This window comes from Phyllobates terribilis, unplaced genomic scaffold (assembly GCF_046119375.1).
Source record: "Phyllobates terribilis strain yellow unplaced genomic scaffold, ASM4611937v1 Scaffold_1__5_contigs__length_1240528914, whole genome shotgun sequence".
Lineage (NCBI taxonomy): Eukaryota > Metazoa > Chordata > Amphibia > Anura > Dendrobatidae > Phyllobates > Phyllobates terribilis.
In genome coordinates this window covers 958,322,891-958,329,762 of record NW_027362761.1, presented here as the reverse complement: position 1 = coordinate 958,329,762, position 6,872 = coordinate 958,322,891, and positions in this window count along the sequence as shown.

Sequence of the window (6,872 nt, the reverse complement as noted above, 5' to 3'; positions counted from 1 at the left end):
GTTGGGGACATAATACTGTTTATAGGGGGCTGTTGGAGCCACCATACTGTATGTAGAGGTTTGTGGGAGGCATCAGACTGTGTATATGGGAGCTCTAGGGCCATCATACTGTATGTAGGGGCTGTGGGGGCCTTATACTGTATACAGGGAGCTGTGGGATCATCATACTGTATATAAAGAGCTGTGAGTACATCATACTATATTCAGGGAGCTGTGAGGCCATCTTAATCCATCTATGGAGATGTAGGACCATCATGCTGTGTGTAAGGAGCTGGTGGCCATCAAACTGTATATAGGAAATCTGTGGGGTAAATAATAATGTGTAAAGGGAGCTGTGGGAACAACATAAAGTATACACGGGAGCTGTGGTGACATGATATTGTATATATGGAGCTGTAGGAGACATCATACTGCACATAGGTAGCTATAATGACATCATACTGTATGTGGGGGGCTGTGTGACAATCATAATCATATAGGGAGCTGTGGGGGCCATCGTACTGTGTATAGGGAGCTGTGGGTGTGTCATTATTTATATAAGGATCTGTAGGGTCCTCATACTGTATATAAGAGAGCTATGAGTGACATAATTCTATATATAGAAGAGCTATAGGGCACATCATTCTACATATAGGGAACTGTGGGGAGCATCATATTGTATATAGAGAGCTGTGGGGGCAATCATACTTTATATAGGGAAGCTGAGGGGGGAAACATAATGCATATAGTGGGATGTGTATAGTGGACAGTGGGGGCTATACTGTGTATATTGGGGTTGTGGAAGCTATTTTACTGTGTGGAGGGTTGTGGGGGCCATCATACTGTGTGGGGTTAGCTGTAGGGGCCATAATACTGTTTTAAGAGGCGGTGGGGGCTATCTTACTGTAAATACCAGTGGATATAAAAAGTCTACCCACTCCTGTTAAATTGTCTGTTTTTTGTCACGTAAAAATCATACCAAGAAGAATTTTAAAACTTTTTCCACCTTTCATGTTACCCATAATCTGTACAAATCAAATGAGAAGCAGATTTAAGTAATTTTGAGGGGGAAAATAAAAATAGCAACACCAAAATAAAGTCGTTGCATAAGTGTGAGCACCCTCTTCTAATTGCATATGTGATTGTGTTCAGAATTAGGCAATCACATTTAAACTATTGCTAAATAGTAATTAGTACACAGATGCCAATATTTAAAGTTATTCTGATTACCCCTTATAAAGTTTAGCTGTTCTAGTAGGATTTTCCTGATATTTTCTCAGTTGCACTTTACAGTAAAAGTCGACTTCTCTATCTGCTGAGCCACAGCAGCCACCTTTTATCTGGATGTTTCTTGTCTGTTATTCTTGCTTTAGTCTTTTTAGGTTAATTTGTCTGCCCTATCACCTTTTATGGTGCGGTTATATACATTTTCTCCTGCTGGTATTTCCTGCTTGTGATAGTCTCATGTGGATGTCCAACCATACTGCTGTGTTTATGCCATTCAGTGAAAGACCAGCTAGGGTTTATCTCTCTTCTGATTATGTTTTTCTCCCTGTACCTATCTTCTGTTTCTTGTTTAGGAACAAGGTGATGAGTGGAAGACTGCATTTAATACACCTGAAGGTCACTTTGAAAATTTAGTGATGCCATTTGGTTTGACCAGTGCTCCAGCAGTGTTTCAGAACTTCATAAATTATATTTTTTCTTCTTTAGTGGGTAGATTTGTAGGGATATACTTGAATGACATCTTGATTTACTGAGCTTCTCGTGAGGAGCCTCAGGAGCATGTTCAATCATTTATTTGCCAGACTAGAGAAGTGCAGCAAATTCAGTTTTTGGGTCATCTGGTTTCTGCTAAAAGTTTTCAGATGGATCCCGTTAAGGTATGGCCGTCCTTGATTGGGTACAACATACTAATCTTAAAGCTTTACAGAGGTTCTTAGGTTTTGCTAATTATTATCATAAATTCATTAAGAACTTCTCTTGGTCTACTGAGGCTGTTGATGTTTTTGCTGCTCTCAAGACAGCCTTTTCTAAAGCTCCTGTCCTCAGTCAACTTGATGTTGATTTGCCTTTTGTGGTTGAGTTAGACCCCTCTTCAGTGGGGATGAGTGCTGTTCTTTCACAGAAGATCGACAGTTGCTTTCATCCTTGTGCTTTTTTTCCCCAGAAATTTTCACAAGCAGAGTCCAAGTAAGAAATAGGCGATCGGAAACTCTTTGCTGTTAAGAGAACTTTCCAGAAATGGAGGCATTGGTTGGAGGGGGATAGTCATAGAGTAACAGTCTTTACGGATCATAAAAATTTACTGTATATTGACGTCGCTAAGTGCTCGAATACTAGACAGGCCAGGTGGGCTCTCTTTTTTGCTCAGTTTGATTTCTCTTTGACATATCTTCCTGGTACTAAGAATGTTAAGGCTGATGCTTTATCATGTAGTTTTGTTCCAGAGTTGAGGAACGAAAATCCAGTCAAAATTCTTAGCGAAGGGGTGGTGGTGAGTGCTTTGGGGATCGATCTCAGACAGCGCATTGTGGAAGCTCAGGTTGGTGCACCAGTGGGCTTGCCACTCTGCAAGCTTTTTGAGCTGTCCTCGCATTGCACTGATCTTCTTAACGAAGTGCATGACTCTGTGTTGGCTGGACATCCTGGTTCCTCTGCCACCTGGAGAGCTGTCTCCAGGTTCTATTGGTGGCAGAGTGCTCAAAAGAATATTGATGATTATGTTTGTAAGTGCAGAGTTTGCGCCAGGTCTAAAGTTGAGTGCCAGGCCCCGGCAGGATTTCTTTTGCCTAATGAGGTTCTGTCTCAGCCTGGGACTCATTTTTCCATGGATTGCCATTGCTTTTCTTATGAAATTCTCAATAAGTTTATGAAAAGCAGCAACAATAATCAGCATGGATTGAGGTTATTAATGGAAAGCTATGTGCACAGTTATATTATTCAAAAGCATGAAGTCAAAGTACAATACTTACATATGAAGTGTTAATGACAATGTACAGCCGATGGAGGTATGGGAGAAATTAGCCCCTAATCCATGCTGATTATTGCTGGTGCTTTTCATATACTTATATGAGAATTGCATTTGCACTTTATATTTACTAATATAATCAATATTTTCCAAATATAAGGAGAGGAATCTCTCTTTTATGCACTTGCACTTTGTTTGGATGTTTTTTTGGGGGGGAATTGGTACTAAATTCTTTACAATACGTTATATCTGGGGAAGCAGTGCAATATTGATACACCAGATTTCATAGGCATGTGCTGTTAAACAATTATTCTTGCATGTAACTTGAGCCAGTTTGGAGTGTTTTATGGATGAAATTTGAAGACACTTGTTTTTTAATAAGTTTTTAATTATTCAAATAAAAATTTATTTATTTTAGTGGATTTGTATCTTATCTTCCTTTAAACCAAGCTTATTTAGCCTGTGTTTGTGTGCTTCTTATAAAACATTGCAGAGTGTTAGATCAGCGATAAGGGCAGGGAAAGTTGATGTCCAATATGTTGTTAAAAATATTTTTAAAAAATCACAAAATAAAGAACAAAAAAAACTAATAAAATATTATACCAATGAATTCATATATTAACCCTTTCCCTGCTAGCACCGATTGTGGACATTTAACCCCTGTGATGCCGCTGTCAATAGTGACAGCGACATTGCAGGGTACCGCAGAGGGAGTGGGCTCCCTCTCTGCTTCCATCAGCACAACGCGATGCGATCGCATTGTGCTGATGGTCTCCATGGTGCCCTTCTGTCCCAAGATGGCCACGGGATCCTTCAGGATCCTGCAAGAAGGTGGCCTGTCAGTGCTGAGATACCTCCCCCCTGCCTGTCAGACGCTGATCTGGTGCTCTGAAATGCAAATGAAAGGTGATGTCCCATAATGGGACAATGTAAAAAAAGTAAAAAAAAAGTTAAGAAAATTATAAAAAAATCACAAAATCACAAAATAAAGAAAAAAAATATTAATCAAATAAATACATTCATCTGTGTAAAAAAATAAAATAAACAAAAAAGTACACATATTTGGTATCACCGCGGTCGGAGCGACCCGATCTATAAAACTCTCCCACTAGTTAACCCCTTCAGTGAACACCATAAAAAAATGAATGAAAAACAAGGCAAAAAACTATGCATTAACATCAAACCACCAAAAAAAAGTATAATGAAACGTGATCAAAAAGACGAATGTAAATAAAAATAATACCTATGAAAACGTCATCTTGTCCCGCAAAAAAACAAGCTGCCATATAGCTCCATCAGCGGAAAAATAAAAAAGTTACAGCTCTCCAAATAAAGCGATGCAACAATAATTATTTTTTCTTTAAAATAGTTTTTATTGTGTAAAAGCATCAAAACATAAAAAAATTATATAAATGTGATATCGCTGTAATCATACTGATCTGAATAATAAAGCTGCCTTATCAATTTTACCACATGTGGGATGTCATAAAAAAATTCCCAAAAAACAATTCCTGGATAGCTGGTTTTTGTTCATTCTGCCTCCTAAAAAAAGGAATAGAAAGCGATCAAAAAATGGAATTTGCCCAAAAATGGTACCAATAAAAACTTCAACTCGTCCTGCAAAAAACAAGTCATCACATGACTCTGTTGGCAGAAATCTAGAAAAATTATAGCTATCAAAATACTTGTTTTTACAATAAAAGCATCTTTTAGTGTGTGACAGCTGGCAATCATAAAAACCCGATATAAATCTGGTATCGCTGTAATTGCACCGACCCAAAGAATAAAGTCGTCTAATCACTTATAGCGCACGAGGAACGGCGTAAAAAATAAATAAAACGTATTCTTCACCTTCTGTTGGTTTGTTCAGTCTGCCTCCCAAAGATCACAGTAATGCTCAGCTCACATTTATCCTGCACTCTGCGCTGAGCGCTTATACTGGGATTTTCATGCAAATCTCTGAAATACGTGATTCAGACGAAAACCCCAGCTGAAGATTCCCTAAAATGAGGCAGATGGAGGCATTGTGGATGCTGTCTGGCCTATGATCCAGCGGTGTCTGTCTTTTTATTAGGCGTGCATAAAAGTGCCGTCAGCCCCAGTTTTGTGCACTTCCGAAAAGAAGGACGACGCTAAACAGAGGCCAAACGGAATCCAGAGTGACTCTGCTGCCTCATTATAGTGAATGGATCCCTTGGGGGTTTCATCTGAATCACGTCGCTCTGAGATTTAGATGGAAGCCCCAATATAAGTGGTCAGCGTGAGAGTGCCAGATAAATGTGATCCCAAATGTTATAAAAAATGTTCCCAATAAAAGCTTCAACTCCATTCTCAAAAAAACAAGTCCCCACTTGGGTCCATCAGCTCTTAATATAGGGGGTTTCCACGTTACTGCTAGCACAAAGGCTCTGGAAAAATTAAATGGCTCCTCTCCCTCCAAAACAAATCCAGCGAATTCTGTGCTCCCAAATCCAAATGCTGCCATTTCCTTCTGAGCCTCAATGTGCCTAAACTGCAGTTAGCGTCCACATGTTTGGTATTCCTGTAGCGATGAAAGCCCGTCTAATTTACGGGTGCATGTCTCCAAAAGAACGAGCTGGGCATAACGTACTGCTCACTACAATCTATTGGTCACTACAACGGCAGTTTGCTATCTTCACTTAGCAACATCCACTGCTGCTTGTTTCTGGAAAACACCCATGGAGTCAAAATTGTCACTACACCTGTAGGTAAATTCACAATGGGCTATAATTTCCAAACTGGGGTCACTTGAGGGGGGATTCTGCTATTCTAGCATGTAGGGGCTCTGTATATGGAGTCCGCAAACTATTCTAGGAAAATCTGCGCTCCAGGAGTCAAAACGCACTCCGTCCCTCCTGATTCTCACCGTATGACTAAGCAGTACTGCACAGCCACATATAGGGTATTTCTAAATTCAGCAGAATTTATGGGACAAATCTTGGTGCCATTTTTACTCATTGCATGGCATCCCAGTGTGAAAATGTAAAATCAGGGGCTAAAACAAAATTTTCGTGGGAAAAAGTTAATTATCTTTTTTTCACTGCCCAATGGTATAAAATTCTGTGACGCACCTGTGGTGTCAATATGATCCCCTAGATGAATTAATTGAGAGGTGTAGTTTGTAAAATGGGGTCGCTTATGGGGGTTTGGCTGATCTGGCACTTCAGGGGCTCTACCAATGTGACATGGCATCCTCAAACCAATCCAGCAAAATCTGAACTCCCATATGGCACTTCTTCCCTTCTGAGCTTTGCACTATGCCTCAAAAGTAGTTTTCGACCACATATGGAGTATCGGTGTACTCAGGAGATATTGCACAAAACATTTTTGGCTCCATTTTCTCCTGTTACTCTTGTGAAAATGCAAAATTTGGGGGTAAAAAATATTCTTGCGGGAAAAATGTGATTTATTTTATTTACATGGCTCAACGTTATAAACTTCTGTGAAGCATCTAGGGTTTCAAGGTGTTCACCATACATCTAGATAAGTTCCCTGAGGGGTCTAGTTTCCAAAACGGTGTCACTTGTGGGGGGATTCCACTGTTTAGGCACATCAGTGGTTCTCTAAACACTACATGGCGTCTGCTAATTATTCCAGCAAATTTTGCTTTCAAAAAGTCAAATGGTGCTCCTTCCCTTCCAAGTCCTGCTGTGCCCCAAAACAATAGTTTTCCTCGACATATGGGGTATCAGTGTACTCAGTAAAATTGCACAACAAATTGCATGGTGCAATTTCTCCTGTTACCTTTATGAAAATGAAAAATGTGGGGATAAAAAACATTTTTGTGGGAAAATTTAGATTTTTTTTTATTTTCACGGTTCAGCGTTATAAACTTCTGTGAAGCACCTGGGGCTTCAAGGTGCTCACCACACATCTAGATAAGTTCCCTGAGGGGTCTAGT